The sequence below is a fragment of the Hypomesus nipponensis genome, chromosome 6 (genome assembly GCF_054491055.1).
Source record: "Hypomesus nipponensis isolate SF chromosome 6, ASM5449105v1, whole genome shotgun sequence".
Taxonomy (NCBI): Eukaryota; Metazoa; Chordata; class Actinopteri; order Osmeriformes; family Osmeridae; genus Hypomesus; species Hypomesus nipponensis.
Genome location: NC_140366.1, coordinates 19483906 through 19502298, shown reverse-complemented (window position 1 = coordinate 19502298; position 18393 = coordinate 19483906). Strand labels below are relative to the sequence as shown.

General features: G+C 52.5%; 1 protein-coding gene across 2 annotated transcripts in view; it reads right to left on the bottom strand.

The window, feature by feature from the left end:
- LOC146287530 (cholesterol 24-hydroxylase-like) overlaps positions 1-18393 on the bottom strand; it is a 38600-nt gene that overhangs the window by 4128 nt on the left and 16079 nt on the right. Inside the window, exons 17-18 of one of the 2 annotated variants that reach the window (XM_084699298.1) lie at positions 7810-7882; positions 1536-1717 (exon numbers count right to left, since the gene is read on the bottom strand). The gene's annotated coding sequence lies outside the window, so the exon portion shown is untranslated. Of the gene's footprint in view, positions 1-1535; positions 1718-7809; positions 7883-18393 lie in introns of those variants that run through there. The other variant, XM_084699299.1, reaches the window with a different exon arrangement.

The window sequence follows — 18393 nt, the reverse complement described above, 5'->3', positions numbered from 1 at the left end:
GACGGGTCAGAGGAGGCCAACATGAAGTGGTCAGGTAACCCTGGACCCCCCACTTGGCTCTGCAGGGGGGGCAGTCAAGGAGGGGACAGGGGGAGACTGACCATAGAGAGGAGGGGAGAAGGGGAGAAGGGGAAGGGAAGATTTGGGGAGCAGAGAGAGTAAGGAGGGGGGCTTCCCTCCAGGGGCCAGGCTCCGGAGCTGCTTCTGTGTGTCTGGCTTTGGGAAGCAGGGAAACCTGAGCCTCTCACACCTCTGCAGCGAGGACAGACACCCCCCAGACACTAACCTCCCTCGGAGGCACAAACTGGGCTGGGACTGGGGTTGAGGCTGGCTGGGACTGGGGTTGAGGCTGGCTGGGGCTGGGGTTGAGGCTGGCTGGGGCTGGGGTTGAGGCTGGCTGGGGCTGGGGTTGAGGCTGGCTGGGGTTTGGGTTGAGGCTGGCTGGGGCTGGGGTTGAGGCTGGCTGGGACTGGGGTTGAGGCTGGCTGGGACTGGGGTTGAGGCTGGTTGGGTCTGGGGTTGAGGCTGGCTGGGACTGGGGTTGAGGCTGGCTGGGACTGGGGTTGAGGCTGGCTGGGGCTGGGGCTGGGGTTGAGGCTGGCTGGGACTGGGGTTGAGGCTGGCTGGGGCTGGTGCTGGGGTTGAGGCTGGCTGGGGCTGGGGTTGAGGCTGGCTGGGGCTGGGGTTGAGGCTGGCTGGGGCTGGGGTTGAGGCTGGCTGGGGCTGGGGCTGGGGTTGAGGCTGGCTGGGACTGGGGTTGAGGCTGGCTGGGACTGGGGTTGAGGCTGGTTGGGTCTGGGGTTGAGGCTGGCTGGGACTGGGGTTGAGGCTGGCTGGGGCTGGGGCTGGGGTTGAGGCTGGCTGGGACTGGGGTTGAGGCTGGCTGGGGCTGGTGCTGGGGTTGAGGCTGGCTTGGGCTGGGGTTGAGGCCTAGGCCAGGGCCGAGAGTTCTCAGGAGCGGTTAAGGTACAGGGGCCCCAAGGATCATGAAAGAGACAAGATGAGCAGATCTGGGAATCCATCAGAAAGGAGGAGGCTGGTCGAACCTTCATGACTTTAACCAGGTTTATCTGAGAACATTCGAGAATGGAGTTAAGGAAGCTGAAGACTAGAAACTCACATGGGAGACTGATGACTGAAGAGTGTATTAAGTGTGGTGTGTGTGTTTGTGAGAGAGAGAGGGGGGGGGAACATGTCTTTGAGGAAACCAAACGTTTGTTCATCAAGTTGGCTGAGTCTCTGAGGTATGGACACACACATCCCCAGTGGGTAACACATCCTCCTCTCTCTTGCTCAGCAGACAGGGGTAGGAAGGGGCAGTTGTGTTCTGGGACGGGGGTGTTAAATACCTTCAGTCTGACTCCACGAAGGGAAACCAGCAGGAATATCCTCATGCTACAGCTTTTGTTTTAAGATTATATATATATATATATATATATATATATATATATATATATATATATATACATATATATATATATATATATACATATATATATACACACACACACATACATACATATATTGGGGGTATTTTTCATGCTTTACTGGACAGATAACATTTTTTGGGGAAGTGTGACAGGAAATGGAGAGAGCAGGACCAGACCAGAACCAGAACTGGACTAGACCAGGACCAGGACTGGACTAGATGAGGACGAGCCCCGTCCAGGAGCACACAGCACCTCCAACCTCATCCTGGGTCTGCTCACTCACCAACCTGAGGGCCAGAGGAGAGAGGGGAGGGTATGTGTGTGTGTGTGTGTGTGTGTGTGTGTGTGTGCCAGTCGGGTCTAATCCCTACCCAGCAGCTGCCAGGGAACAGAGGAAGCAGAAAAAAACTTGCTGACATTTTAACACAATGAACGTTTCACGTCTCTCTTATAACCCTCCATCTCTCACTCACTCACTCACTCTCACTCTCTCACTCCCTCACACAACCCCCCCTCCTTTTCTCTCACTTGCTTTCTTCACGTAAAGTGCAGGCCAATTTATTGGATCTGTTCACGGCTAAGTAATAATACTAATATACACCTTAAGCCCGATACAGAACAGTCCATTAGCCCTGCTCTGTGTGAATGAGTAATGGCCAAGTATAGCAAAGAGACCGTTCCCCAGTCTCCTTCTCTAAGCTCCTGGCAGCTAACCAGTTAGCCAGATACAGTACGCCGTTAGAGAGAAGACTCTTTTTTATCGTCTGTAGAGAGACCACGTCCAGTGTCAAAGGCTGTTCTCATTACAGTTTTACAGGCACTCCAGCACAGCCCCCCTGCTCTTTGCTGCTGGATCCGGGCCGAGACGTTGTTTAGCATTCTTTCCAAAATAAACCCCGGCTTTTCACAGGTGAGTGTCTTAAGGGGAACCAAACTAGAGTCAGTTGAGGGATGAAAGACTTGCTCTTTCTCTCTCTCCTTCCCCCTTGTCTCCCTCTTTCTCCTCCCCCCCCTTGTCTCCCCTTCTAGTTCTGAGTAGCCATTAGATGTGCCGCGGATCTGAATCCGAAGGGTTTTTCTGTAGCGCTCCGAGCATAACTAGTCAAAAACTCTCATCACTTTTTATAAAGACGTTGGTCTCATCACTGTCGCTCCTTTTCAGCTAGCTAGCTAGCAACTCAAAAGTCAGCTTATCATCAACGGATGTTTTCAACTATCTATTAAGTGAAGTTAAATGAGAAGATAAAAATATAGTTTTAACTTAAAGCTATCTGCTATGCTGGCTCATCTGCCCACACTAGCAGAACCAGCGCTCCGCAGGGTCCAGCCAGCGGGTTCTGATTGAGAAAAACTCAAAACTCTCCATGTATGGCCACGCCCTCGGAGATGGACATTAACCATACTGTAGCTCCCCCTCTCTATCTAGTGGTATATATATATATATATATATATATATATATATATATATATACCACTAGATAGAGAATATATATATACCACTAGATAGAGAGGGGCTAGGGTTTGGGTTATATATATATATATGATTCTACTAATGTACTAGTGTTCAGAGTGTCCAGAAAAACTGACAGTGATCTCCCAGAGTCATTTGTCTTTGGCAACAAGTGTATATGAGCATGTATGAGCATATGTCTGTGTGCATGTGTGTGTGTCAGGTGTGTGTGTGCATGTGTGTTTAAGGTGTGCAGTACCAGCAGAGAGAGTAGCAGTATCACTGACACCAGCGGGGTTATGATAAATGGCTGCTTTGACAAACCGCTTCTATAAACACTGTCATGAGCAGTTCTGTCATTCACACACTGCCATGATACTGCGGATGTGTGTGCGTGTCTGTTTGAAGGGTAGGATGTTCAGTGTGTGTGTGTTTGATGAGGTTTGAAGATGGCTAGGATGTTCAGTGTGTGTGTCTTAGAAGAACAAGGGAAGGGCAAACATCTCAGAGTATCGATGTCTGGAAAGGTAAACATAAAGGACAGGGGCTAACAGGGAATGACGGCGGAAGCTTTTCTCGACATCTCTCTCTCAGACACCCAGTCCGTCAAAGAACGCATCAATATCTCCTCTCCTCCAATCCATCTCTCCTCTCCTCTACCATCTCTCCTCTCCTCTACCATCTCTCCTCTCTCCTGGGAGTAGGGTGGTATGACACCCTGGGGTTATGAGGGTGTGTGTGTGCATAGGGGGCATGTATATGCATCCTTATAGGGGTGAAGGGCTGTTAGCAATTTTTTCTCTTTTTCTTTCCAAGAGAAAACAAGATGTTATTTTGATGACTCAAAGGGTGGGTGCAGCTCTTTTGGCATGAGAAACAGGCACTATTTAACATGAAACATTCATAACTGGAAAGACGTCCAGGGCTGAGCCAACGCTGACTTTATTAGACGGCTGTATATGAGTATAAATATTTATAAACAGTGAAATATGGCAATAAAACAGGGCAGGGACACTGATCTGAGACCCGCAGTTATCTGGAGGGTGTTGAGTACAGGAGACCAGAGTGAGGCTCATCAAGTGACATCATGATACGGGTCAACAGGTCGCCCCCGAAAGGCATAATGAGGGAACACTCGCTCTCTTTTATAAACTCACAGTATCTACGCACATTCACAAACACACACACACACACACACACACACGACTGAAGCAGGCTCATAAAGTGCTTGCTGGCACAGTTGTGGGTCCTAACCCTTCTAGAACCTTCTGAGCCTCGTACCCAGCCTGTTATGATTGCTAGGCAACACGACCAACACAGCCTGTTCAAAACTGAACCAATTAAAAGCCTGCAGAGAGAGTGGGGGGGGGGGGGGGTAGAGGGGGGTAGGGATAAAGGAAGAGAGGCATAGAGGGAGAGAGGAGGGAGGAGAGGGAGGGAGAGAGAAGGAGAGAGGAGGGGGAGAGGGAGGGAGAGAGAAGGAGAGAGGAGGGGGAGAGGGAGGGCGAGAGGAGGGAGGAGAGGGAGGGCGAAAGGAGGGGGGAGAGGGAGGGCGAGAGAGAGGGTTGCATGTTGGTATCTCATGACCTTCCTGAAGTGTGTGGATCTTCTCCACCTCCGAGTCAGAACACGGAGATGCAGTGAGTACGGAGGGTGGTTCGGAGACCAATGCTGAATTTGACCTTTTCACAGCCTCTGTATTTCCACAGTACAACATTGTTAAGACTCATGACCTTCTAATAAAACACCCACGATTCCATCACACTTATTCCAGTCAGGAACTCTCTTGACTCACGTGACTCACGTGGAGGTGATTGCTCCTCCTCCTCTCCTCTCCTCTGTAAACCTACCAGCTCCCTCTGATCAGAGAGAAGTGTGTGTGAGAGAGAGAGCACGCGTTGTTGTCAGCCGTTCATCCCCTGACACAATGTGTTTTTGTTGAAGCACTTCGCACCTTTAGAGGAGTAATTATGGCAGTAAATTAGAAGGATTTACGAGATCTACTCTCTCTCTCTCTCTGGTGTGTCCCTCCCTATTTCACTCTCTCTCCCTCTCTCCACCACTCCAGGGGCCTTTCTCTTCCTCTCTCCCCAGCCCGGGGCCACTTTCCCTGGCCGTAAATGTCAGTCTCGCAGGGGGGGCTGGAAGAAACAAAGGGAGGCTTTAAGGCCCGGCTAACGGAACCTTTCAAGGCCTTCACACCGCAGAACCACACTGCACTGGTGTTGTGATGGACTGTAGCAAACCTTACAGTCCGATCATCTGGCATAGGAGGGGGAGGAGGAGGGGAGGAGAAGGGGAGGAGGGGAGGAGGAGGGGAGGAGAAGGGGAGGAGGGGAGGAGGAGGAGGGGGAGGAGGAGAGGAGGAGAGGAGGAGAAGGGGAGGAGGAGGGGGAGGAGGAGGGGAGGAGGAGGAGGGGGAGGAGGAGAGGAGGAGAGGAGGAGAAGGGGAGGAGGAGGGGAGGAGGAGGAGGGGAGGAAAAGGGGAGGAGGAGGGGGAGGAGGAGGGGAGGGGAGGAGGAGGAGGGGAGGAGGAGGGAGCAGGAGTTTCAGAGCGAGGGTCTCTCTTCTTGAATATTAAATATACAGACTACATGCAGCTGAAGCAGGATCAGAGTTGAGGTGTCACATCTACACGACCTCACTTCCTCCTCAGGTGTCACACCTACACAACATCACTTCCTCCTAAGTGAGCACGCTGCTGTCGTCTGTCCAGGTGGAGCAAAGAAAAGGAGGAGAGAGGGAGGAGAGAGAGAGACAGCAGACAGGCCTCTTTAACCTGTTTGAATCATTCATGACCAGGACTGGTTCCTGTCTGTGTGACGATGAATGTGTTAGAGGAGATGGATCCAGCTGAAGCAGCATTTACATGGCTCCTAGACTCAGTTACCTCATCTACAGCACATGTGTGTGTGTGTGTGTCCAGTGTGTGTGTGTGACAGAGAGAGTGACTGTGTGTGTGAGTGTAAAGGACCCCTGAAGCCTTTCAACAATATCACACATGACATCACAACTAACAAACCTAATAGGGAGGGGGTTATCACAACTAACAAACCCAATAGGGAGGGGGTTATCACAACTAACAAACCCAATAGGGAGGGGGTTATCACAACTAACAAACCCAATAGGGAGGGGGTTATCACAACTAACAAACCCAATAGGGAGGGGGTTATCACAACTAACAAACCCAATAGGGAGGGGGTTATCACAACTAACAAACCCAATAGGGGGGGGGGTTATCACAACTAACAAACCCAATAGGGGGGGGGTTATCACAACTAACACATCCTGAACTTGAAAAACTCAAGCTGGCACTTAACCTGGAGTTCTGGAGGAGACCTTGTTACTGGACCAGGGGGCTGTTGACACACACACACACACACACAGGGTGGGGGGGAGGAGCTGGCACCAGACAGCTCAGGTGGGATAAACATCCCAGCCCCTCATTAGGATAATACCACTGGATATGACCTCAGGACTGGTGGTGACGCCATCCACACGCTAACTACTCTGACAGCATCAAAGCTGCTCTGGGAGGCAGGCTGGAAAGGTGAACGCTATCATCAAAGACCCGAGTGTCTCTCTCTCTGTGTAACTCTCTCTCTGTGTAACTCTCTCTCTGTGTAACTCTCTCTCTGTGTAACTCTCTTTCTCTCTGTGTAACTCTCTTTCTCTCTGTGTAACTCTCTTTCTCTCTGTCTAACTCTCTTTCTCTCTGTCTAACTCTCTTTCTCTCTGTCTAACTCTCTTTCTCTCTGTCTAACTCTCTTTCTCTCTGTCTAACTCTCTTTCTCTCTGTCTAACTCTCTTTCTCTCTGTCTAACTCTCTTTCTCTCTGTCTAACTCTCTTTCTCTCTGTCTAACTCTCTTTCTCTCTGTCTAACTCTCTTTCTCTCTGTCTAACTCTCTTTCTCTCTGTCTAACTCTCTTTCTCTCTGTCTAACTCTCTTTCTCTCTGTCTAACTCTCTTTCTCTCTGTCTAACTCTCTTTCTCTCTGTCTAACTCTCTTTCTCTCTGTCTAACTCTCTTTCTCTCTGTCTAACTCTCTTTCTCTCTGTCTAACTCTCTCTGTCTAACTCTCTCTGTGTCTAACTCTCTCTGTGTCTAACTCTCTCTCTGTCTAACTCTCTCTCTGTCTAACTCTCGTCACATTTAAATTTAGATGCTGATTTACATGTACTGTTTAGCTGAAATATGAATTGTAACAACTTCCAACAATGGCGGTCAAAGGATTCTGTTCTCTTGTTGGTCACGGCAACCCCGCCCCTGATGCAAGCGGTTCTTAATACGGACCAATCACAGCCACGGGGTATCCGTAAATGACAGACTTCTGATAGTCAGGAAAATCAGGAGGTGCACGTAGAACTCTGCGAGGGGCTCGGAGAGGACACGGAGAAGGAGTTCGTTGACGGAGAGGGCGTTCCCTGTGTGTGTGTCCGTAAAAACGCAGAAGTATAAATTGGCCTTAACTCTCTCTCTCCTACCAGGGTGAACTGGTAGCATAGCTGGTCTACTGAGGGTTTGTTGGTGACTTTTCTGGAATTCATGACTGACTAGTCTCTCACACACACACACACACACAGAGAGAGATTGGTCTGGGCTACACGGGCCTTATTAGCTTGGACAGGAAGCAGCTGTGCAGGAAGGAGAGGTGTAGTGTAGCAGCAATCCTCTAGGAATCAACACCAGGCCCTGTCCTACGCTACAAAACAGACACAGCTGCTTTGCCCTCCACACCACAGCGTGTACACACGCGTGCGCGTGCGCACACACACACACACACACACAGGTCTACCTGCATGTTCAGAGAGAGAGAGTTTACAGGACAGACTAGACTGACTTCCCCCTGACCTGGATCAGCTTCACACTGTCAACAGGTGAGGATGACAGAACTGTGGAACGGGAGTGTGTGTGTGTGTGTGTCCTACCAGTGGAATGATGCAGACCAAGGTGGAGGCGTCATTCATGCGCTCAGTTCACCTCCATCTTCACCACGAGCTGCTGTGAGAGACAAAGAGAGAGACAGGTGGTCACTGTAGAGCTGTAGAGGAGACAGAGAGAGAGACAGGTGGTCACTGTAGAGCTGTAGAGGAGACAAAGAGAGAGACAGGTGGTCACTGTAGAGCTGTAGAGGAGACAAAGAGAGAGACAGGTGGTCACTGTAGAGCTGTAGAGGAGACAGAGAGAGAGACAGGTGGTCACTGTAGAGCTGTAGAGGAGACAGAGAGAGAGACAGGTGGTCACTGTAGAGGAGACAGAGAGAGAGACAGGTGGTCACTGTAGAGCTGTAGAGGAGACAGAGAGAGAGACAGGTGGTCACTGTAGAGCTGTAGAGGAGACAGAGAGAGACACAGGTGGTCACTGTAGAGCTGTAGAGGAGACAGAGAGAGAGACAGGTGGTCACTGTAGAGCTGTAAAGGAGACAGAGAGAGAGACAGAGAGGGTCCACCCAATATGGACTGGTTTGGCAATACTGCTCAACCCAAACTGTCATGCCAATAAAGCATTCTGAACTGAGAGAGAGGTGGTCACTGTAGAGCTGTAGAGGAGACAGAGACAGAGAGAGAGAGAGACAGAGACAGAGAGAGAGAGAGAGAGAGAGAGAGAGAGAGAGAGAGAGAGAGAGAGAGAGAGAAGAGAAAGAGACACAGAGACACAGAGAGAGAGAGAGAGAGAGAGAGAGAGAAAGAGAAAGAGAAAGAGACACAGAGACACAGAGAGAGAGAGAGAGAGAGAGAGAGAGAGAGAGAGAGAGAGAGAGAGGTGGTCACTGTAGAGGAGACAGACAGACAGAGAGAGAGGTGGTCACTGTAGAGCTGTTGTTCCAGAGGGAGACATGAGAGCTCTCTGGCATCCTCATTAGGACTCTACGCAGAGCCAGGCAGCTGTGTGTGTGTGTGTGTGTGTGTGTGTGTGTTGATATACTGGACCCCTCGGCTGTTTGAACCTGATTCTGTGGACGTGTGTTTTATGGCTCCCCAAGCTGGGCTGACAGGTTGCAGACGTAGCTACCGCTCAGTGGTTAGAGCATTTCACTGCTGATCAGGAGGTCACAGGTTCAAATCCCCACGCCCACCGCCCGAACGTCCCTTTGGATAAAAGCGTCTGCTGAATGAACACGCTCTCATTACTGCTATGAAGAAGAACCCTGCCTGCTTACCCTGGCTGTAGGTAAGCAGGCTTCACATGATCTCACCCCACTCAGAGAAAACATCACAAGGGAAGGAACCACACAAGCCTTTTTCATCTCAGACTGTACATGATTCAAATCATCTCAATGATTCTAGCAGGAGCTGGCTGAAAAACAAGCCTGGACAACAATTATGTTAATTGAGGGAGAGGGGAGGGGAAGGGGGAGAGGGGAGGGAGAGAGGGGAGGGAGAGAGGGGGAGGATGTGACACGCTTCCTGGAGGTTTCCATAGGAGCTCCTCTCATGACCGCCGGGTTAACTCCGCCCCCAGCTGTGAGGTCATACACAGCCCCCTTCTCCTCGTTAATAAGGTCAACGGAGGAGGTGAGGGGTGAGAGGAGGTGAGGACAAGAGAGAGGAGGGGAGAGGAGGATAAGAGAGAGAAGGGGAGAGGAGGATAAGAGAGAGAAGGGGAGGAGAAGGGGAGAGGAGGACAGAAGGAAAGGAGGGGACGAGGTTCAAATCCCTGTGTGTCTCTGAAGATTAAAGCATCTGCTGAATGAATAATGTTCTTATTTTTACATGATCTTTATTATTATTAAGTCCCCTCACACTTACTGTAGAAGTCTCTGTTCCAGCCTTTAGGTCATGGTGGCCTCAACCTCAGACCTCGTCATAGGACCCCTGTCCTACCCTGCTCATATCCAGCCTCACCCCCCCAGCCCTCAGCCTCGGCCCTCAGCCTCGGCCCTCAGCCTCACCCCCCCGGCCCTCAGCCTCGGCCCTCAGCCTCGGCCCTCAGCCTCACCCCCCCGGCCCCCAGCCTCGGCCCCCCAGCCTCACCCCCGGCCTTCAGCCTCGGCCCTCAGCCTCACCCCCCCAGCCTTCAGCCTCGGCCCTCAGCCTCACCCCCCCAGCCTCAGCCTCGGCCCTCAGCCTCGGCCCTCAGCCTCACCCCCCCAGCCTTCAGCCTTGGCCCCCAGCCTTCAGCCCTCAGCCTCAGCCTCGGCCCTCAGCCTCAGCCCTCAGCCCTCAGCCTCGGCTCTCAGCATGGACCAGAGCCAATTACTGCAATGAGCCTGGCCTTCAGTCACACTCTGATCCCAGACAAGTCACTCCTGCTCAGGACACCAGATCCCAACCAGGGAGAACTCCTGCTTACACACCTTCAGAGGGAGGCGTGAGAGAGAGAGACAGACAGAGGGGGGTGAGAGAGAGAGAGAAACAGTTGGAATTCTCTGAAGATTAAGCAAATCTAAAACAAGTCAGCATGATGGCTATTGGTCTACTGGGAAGGTAGCAGTCTCCCCTCCCCTCCCTCCCTCCCTCCCTCCCTCCCTCCCTCCCTCCCTCCCTCCCTCCCTCCCTCCCTCCCTCCCTCCCTCCCTCCCTCCCTCCCTCCCTCCCTCCCTCCCTCCCTCCCTCCCTCCCTCCCTCCCTCCCTCCCTCCCTCCCTCCAGAGAGCAGGTCTGGAGCTTCAGTGACAGGGGCCTAGTGTCTGTCTAAGCTTCTGTTTGCTTTCCACATGACAATACGAGGACAGGAATGTGGAGGTGTGTGTGTTATAGTGTGTGTGTGTGTAGGAGGAGCACAGAACAAGAGATGGCATGAGAACCCTTTCAATAACTTGTGAATCAGACAAGCTTCTTACATCCACTGGTCTCCAACAGCCTGAATAGATACTAAGATTAAAAAGCACTCCTTTTTGTGTCAGGATGCCCTGGATGCCCAGGATGCCCCCCTCCCCCAAATCTCCCCCCCAGCCGCTGAGTAAAGAGGGGTGGGGGGTAATTCAGAGAGCCTTCTGGAAGAGAGAGGCTCATCTCTCCTGTTTCTGCTTTCAAAGACAGTTTCTCCGGTTGTTGTTTGTGCTCGGGAGCCTGGTGTTCCCCTGGAAACCTCTCTCCACGGTAACGGATAAGAGAAACGTTTCCTTTCAGGCAGCGAGACTGAGAGAGCGCTTTGCTACGAGACCAGCTAGATACAAACACTACTGCCTGGTGAACACTGCTGCCTGGTGAACACTGCTGTCTGGTGAACACTGCTGCCTGGTGAACACTGCTGCCTGGTGAACACTGCTGTCTGGTGAACACTGCTGTCTGGTGAACACTGCTGCCTGGTGAACACTGCTGTCTGGTGAACACTGCTGTCTGGTGAACACTGCTGTCTAATGAACACTGCTGCCTGGTGAACACTGCTGCCTGGTGAACACTGCTGCATGGTGAACACTGCTGTCTGGTGAACACTGCTGCATGGTGAACACTGCTGTCTAATGAACACTGCTGCCTGGTGAACACTGCTGTCTGGTGAACACTGCTGCATGGTGAACACTGCTGTCTGGTGAACACTGCTGTCTAATGAACACTGCTGTCTGGTGAACACTGCTGCATGGTGAACACTGCAGTCTAATGAACACTGCTGCCTGGTGAACACTGCTGCCTGGTGAACACTGCTGCCTGGTGAACACTGCTGCCTGGTGAACACTGCTGTCTAATGAACACTGCTGTCTGGTGAACACTGCTGTCTGGTGAACACTGCTGTCTGGTGAACACTGCTGCATGGTGAACAATGCTGTCTGGTGAACACTGCTGCATGGTGAACACTGCTGTCTGGTGAACACTGCTGTCTGGTGAACACTGCTGTCTAATGAACACTGCTGCCTGGTGAACACTGCTGTCTAATGAACACTGCTGCCTGGTGAACACTGCTGTCTGGTGAACACTGCTGCATGGTGAACACTGCTGTCTGGTGAACACTGCTGTCTAATGAACACTGCTGTCTAAAGAACACTGCTGTCTGGTGAACACTGCTGCATGGTGAACACTGCTGCATGGTGAACACTGCTGCCTGGTGAACACTGCTGCCTGGTGAACACTGCTGTCTAATGAACACTGCTGCCTGGTGAACACTGCTGTCTAATGAACACTGCTGCATGGTAAACACTGCTGTCTAATGAACACTGCTGCATGGTAAACACTGCTGCATGGTGAACACTGCTGCATGGTGAACACTGCTGCATGGTGAACACTGCTGCATGGTGAACACTGCTGCATGGTGAACACTGCTGCATGGTGAACACTGCTGCATGGTGAACACTGCTGCATGGTGAACACTGCTGCATGGTGAACACTGCTGCATGGTGAACACTGCTGCATGGTGAACACTGCTGCATGGTGAACACTGCTGCATGGTGAACACTGCTGCCTGGTGAACACTGCTGCCTGGTGAACACTGCTGCCTGGTGAACACTGCTGCATGGTGAACACTGCTGCATGGTGAACACTGCTGCATGGTGAACACTGCTGCATGGTGAACACTGCTGCATGGTGAACACTGCTGCATGGTGAACACTGCTGCATGGTGAACACTGCTGCATGGTGAACACTGCTGCATGGTGAACACTGCTGTCTGGTGAACACTGCTGCCTGGTGAACACTGCTGCATGGTGAACACTGCTGCATGGTGAACACTGCTGCCTGGTGAACACTGCTGCCTGGTGAACACTGCTGCATGGTGAACACTGCTGCATGGTGAACACTGCTGCATGGTGAACACTGCTGCATGGTGAACACTGCTGTCTAATGAACACTGCTGCATGGTGAACACTGCTGCATGGTGAACACTGCTGCATGGTGAACACTGCTGCATGGTGAACACTGCTGTCTGGTGAACACTGCTGTCTAATGAACACTGCTGCATGGTGAACACTGCTGCATGGTGAACACTGCTGCATGGTGAACACTGCTGCATTGAATGCGTGTGCGTGCGTGTGTTCACTACAGGAGCCATGCTGTCATGATCCCCCCCCTTCCCTCCCCCCTCCCCCAGAGACCAGGCTGGATGTGCATGCCAGGGAAACTCAATAAGTCGAAATGCGAACACATGAAAGAGCACTTAAGGATGCCTTTTCCTGAAGTGCTTAACAGCCAAGGACAGCAATGGAGGGGGAGGGATGGAGGAGGAAGTTGGGTTGTGGAAGGAGGGTGGAGGGATTGAGTCCAAAAAGCAGCTCAGAAAGGAGCTACTGCCATACCTGGCCGACTGCCAAGAGGAATCTCTCTCTCCCCCTCTTGTTTCAGCTGTCTCCGTTCTTGGCAGATATGTAAATGGTGATATGTATGTAAATGACTTCTGAAAGTCAGGGATCAGGTGACCTGGGCTATCACCATGGGGATCTACTGTGATGAGAGCTGGGAGGAAGGGGGGGGGGTGTCTGTAGGGGTGCGGAAGGGTGTGTGTGTGTGTAAGGGTATAAGAGGGTGTGTGTGTGTGTGTGTAGGGGTATGAGAGGGTGTGTGTGTTCCTGTGTGCACACACCCTGGTGCTGTTTGTGTTCCCAGGCGAGAGGGACAAAGCACTTCCAGGTCATCCTCCACCCTGACCTTTCATTACCACAGGTCAGAGGTCACACACACATACACCCTAGATCTATAATACACACACACGAGAAAGAGCGATACAGACACACACACAGAGAGAGAGAGAGAGCGAGAGCGAGAGCGAGAGAGCGAGAGAGCGATCAGCACCCTGCATCAACTTGTCCTGAGTGGCTGTTCCCCTGCTCCTGTGAGGTGAGAAGTTTGTGTTAGCCAGAGGCTTGTGTATCTTATAACACCACATTTATCTTCAGTTTGTGGTGGTAGGCAGAGGAAGAGCCAGACGTGGTCAAAAAGTGTGTCTCAGCCCACAGTGATGTCCTAGTATCTAGATGTGAGTGTAGATAGGGACTAAACAAGTCATGCGAGCACACCTCGCACATGAGAAATTCTTTGCATTGCATTCAATATTGACACTGAATTGAAACACCACCAAATGTGTTGGTTTTGAATAAAATTGAAAAATCCCACATTCAAGCTTCAGAACTAAATTCAGGCTGCTCGATTGGAATGGTGTGATTCAGATCCCCAAAATTTAAACCAAATAAATTTTAGCCAAAATATTTCTGACCCAAAAATCCCAGAATGCAATCGAACCATCTCACTTCTCTGAGAATCTGAGAAGGGTCCAACTGCAATACCTTTGTCTTCCAGATGTTGCAATTTTAATTTTTTCGTCTCTAATTTTGTTCCAAGGTCTGTTGTAGCGAGATTCTTTTTTTCTCCCCCGGTTCATTTTTAATTGTAGCGGCCGCCTCAAATAAATCAATGCATGGGAAACACTGATATTAATGTATAGACATACACACAAACACACACACTGCAGTCTGGTCCACTGCTTGATCCTTGGTTGTGTTCTTCCTTCTATATTTCCTTCCTCATATCATCTACTCACAAGCTCTCCTCTTTCCTTCCCTTCAACACTCCCTGCTTGCTCCCTCTTTCTTCCTCCATCTCTCCTCCCTCCCTCTATCCTCCCTCTCTCCTCTATCAGGGTCATGTGAAAATTCCCAATTACTAGAAACCCAAGAGGCGCGCACGGCTGGACATGAACTGGGAATATGCAAAACATAGAGCCCAGCAGCCCTACTAACGAGAGCCGCTAACGAGGGCCGCTAACGAGGGCCACTAACGAGGGGCCACTGACGTGTGATTGAGTGCGTCAGCAGGTCGTAAAAGCCCCGCTCAGGGGGGGAGGGGGAGGGGGGGGAGGAGGAAAGGGGGAGAGGGAGAGGGGGAGGAGGGGGGGAGGAGGAGGGAGAGAGGGAGGCGGGGGAGGAAGGGGGGAGAGGAGGGGGGAGGATTAGGGGAGGAGAGGGGGAGAGGGAGAGGGGGAGGAGGGGAGAAGAGGACATGGGGGGGAGAGAAAGAGGAAGTCAGTCCAAGCTGCCCTGGTTGTACTGATGTTAATATTTCTCCAGAAACACCTGGAGGGGGATGTCAACACAGAGGCCCTGTTCCTGCCCCCCGACTGAGGATGCACCCCATAAATCCACTCTGATTGGCTACAGTAGCACGGCTAAGGGCCACTTAAATCAAACCAGGAAGGGGAAGTAGCTTTCACCTTGAAGCTTTGGAAATGTGATTGAACAGATCATTACACCAACAGCGCTGCTTGTGTTTCTAAGGGGGAGGAGGGGGGGGGGGGGGGGGAGAAGAGGGGGGGCACAAAACAACAGCCATTGTTTTGTGTTAAAAAGTGAGAGAGACTTGTTCAATTATTTTATATAACAACAGGAATGTAATGAAACCAAAATATACAACGTACGAAACAACACGATAAAGTGTGTTTGGTCTGATTACCAGCACGCTACATCCGTAGAGATTTGAGAATGATAATGTATATATGTATCTCCAAGGCCCAACATGACGATGAGTTGGCGTGGCAGTGATAACCTGGAGCCCTCGTCAGTGATAACCTGGAGCCCCCGTCAGTGATAACCTGGAGCCCCCGTCAGTGATCACCTGGAGCCCCCGCCAGTGATAACCTGGAGCCCCCGCCAGTGATAACCTGGAGGCCCCGCCAGTGATAACCTGGAGCCCCCGCCAGTGATATCCTGGAGCCCCCGTCAGTGATAACTTGGAGACCCCGCCAGTGATAACCTGGAGCCCTCGCCAGTGATAACCTGGAGACCCCGTCAGTGATAACCTGGAGACCCCGTCAGTGATAACCTAGAGACCCCGTCAGTGATAACCTGGAGACCCCGTCAGTGATAACCTGGAGACCCCGTCAGTGATAATTTAGAGCCCTCGTCAAGGACATCAGAGAGACTGCCCCTCACCATGACTTCTCTTCCTCTCTTACACACCCCCTGTCTCACCCCCCCCCCCCGACACCATCCCCCTCTCTCACCCCCCCTCTTTACACCCACCCTGAGTGTATTCGGGGGTGCACTTGTGAGTGTGTGTGTGTGTGTGAGTAAGTGTGTGTAGTCAGTGTGGGTACAGAGCTAGCTGGCCTCACCTCTCTGAGAGACCTCATGTTCTGAAGGAGAAACCAAACGACTGAACTGCTTTCCCGAGAGGCAGGAAACACACGGCAAGGAACGAAGGATGAGAACGACAAGACGAGGGAGGTATGTGGGAGAAGGAGAGAGGGAGGGGAGAGAGAGAGGGAGGGAGAGAGAGAGGGAGGGATGTGGAGGAAGGAGAGAGGGAGGGATGTGGACGAAGGAGAGAGGGACGGATGTGGAGGAAGGAGAGAGGGAGGGATGAGGAGGAAGGAGGGAGGGACGGATGTGGAGGAAGGAGAGAGGGAGGGATGAGGAGGAAGGAGGGAGGGACGGATGTGGAGGAAGGAGAGAGGGACGGATGTGGAGGAAGGAGAGAGGGAGGGATGAGGAGGAAGGAGAGAGGGAGGGATGTGGAGGAAGGAGAGAGGGAGGGATGTGGAGGAAGGAGAGAGGGAGGGATGTGGAGGAAGGAGAGAGGGACGGATGTGGAGGAAGGAGAGAGGGAGGGATGTGGAGGAAGGAGAGAGGGACGGATGTGGGGGAAGGAGAGGGGGGAGAGAGAGAGGGAGGGATGTGGAGGAAGGAGAGGGGGGGAGAGAGAGGGGGAGGGAAAGAAAGAGTGGAGGGAGATGGTGGGGGGAGAAAGAGAGAAGGAGAGAGAGGAGACAGGATGTTGAGGGGAGGAGGGGGAGACTGCTCCCCTCAGTTCAGGTAGTAGAAGGTCTGGAGGGTAGAAGCCAGACTCTTCAGCCTCATCAGGCCCCAGGCAGAGCAGAGCCATGAGCTGGAGCCCAGACTCTCATTAGTGGAAGCCCCCATCAGAGGGGCTGGTCAGGCCACAAGCCCCCTCCTTTAGTCCAGACACACTGCCCAGCGCTGGGCCCTGGGCCCTGGGCATCGTCAGGTCAGCCACTCCCCTGATCCATCCCCTCTCCTGCTCCTCCACAACAGAACCATGTTGGTTTATCGTTGTGCTTAAACCGGAGAGCTTTGATGTCGCTGTTTTCCTCACTCCTTCCTTCCTCTCCACACAGCGGTCAGGCAGCCAACGCCGCTCAGAGGAATGTACGGTTTGGATCTAACCATCATTTGCAAGAAAAACTCAATCTCAGATAGTAGTGGATACAGTAGTGAAATGAAACATATAAACCCCCAACCATTCTTAATCCTAGAGGCCAGCAAAAGCATTGGCTAGCACTATCAAAACCAGTATCCCCTCTGGGAGAGAGAGAGGATGAGAGAGAGGGAGAGAGAGAGAGAGAGAGAGAGAGAGAGAGAGAGAGAGAGAGAGAGAGAGAGAGAGAGAGAGAGAGAGAGAGAGAGAGAGAGAGAGAGAGAGGATGAGAGGATGGAGAATGAGAGGAGGGATGTTAAAACGATTGCTTGGCAGGTCTTTGCAGCCTTTGAGACCAATTTATAGATGGACTCAGACTTCACAAAGGTCTTGACCTAAACACAAGTACTGGATTAGATGGCCTCACCCCTGTCGCTCCCCACCCCACCCCTCTCTCCCCCCCCCCTCTCTCCCTCTCCCTCCCCCCTCTCCCTTCCTCCCTCCCTCCCCCTCTCTCCCCCTCCCTCCCTCCTTCCCTCCCTCCCTCCCCCTCTCTCTCCCTCCCTCCCTCCCCCTTCCTCTCCCCCCTCCCTCCCTCCCCCTTCCTCCCTCCCTCCCTCCCTCCCCTCTCTCTCCCCCTCCCTCCCTCCCTCCCTCCCTCCCCTCTCTCTCCCTCTCTCCCCCTCCCTCCCTCCCTCCCCTCTCTCTCCCCCTCCCTCCCTCCCTCCCTCCCCTCTCTCTCCCCCTCCCTCCCTCCCTCCCTCCCCCTCTCTCTCCCTCCCTCCCTCCCTCCCCTCTCTCTCCCCCTCCCTCCCCTCTCTCTCCCCCTCCCTCCCTCCCTCCCTCCCTCCCTCCCTCCCCCCTCTCCCTCTGTGACCCTCTCTGGTTTGTGTCAGTCTAATGAACAGTTTCTTAACTGTTTCGAGCCATGCAGATGGGACTCTGGGAAGATTTACACACATGGGGGGGGACCCCCTCCTCAACCTTCAGCCAGAGAGCGAATAAGGAATTTGCACATTTTTTCAATTTCTCTCTTATTGAATTAAAGTACAGACTCTTGGACGCCTTTCAGTGGGACTGTGGCGGACAGGAGGGCTGGCCTTCCTCCTTCACGGTCTGGTCTGCAGAGTGAGGGATGGGGGGAACAGAGAGAGAGAGACAATGAAAGAGCAGTTTCATAGAGGTGAGTCAGCAACTGGGGAGGGAGGGAGGGAGGGAGGGAGGGAGGGAGGGAGGGAGGGAGGGAGGGAGGGAGGGAGGGAGGGAGGGAGGGAGGGAGGGAGGGAGGGAGGGAGGGAGGGAGGGAGGGAGGGAGGGAGGGAGAACGGGAGAACGGGAGAACGGGAGAACGGGAGAACGGGAGAACGGGAGAACGGGAGAACGGGAGAACGGGAGAAAGGAAAGACGAAGAGAACCAGAAAAAAGTGGGACAAATGGAGTGGAAGAGAAAGGCCAGAGAGAGGCCAGAGAGAGGCCAGAGAGAGAGAAAGAGGCCAGA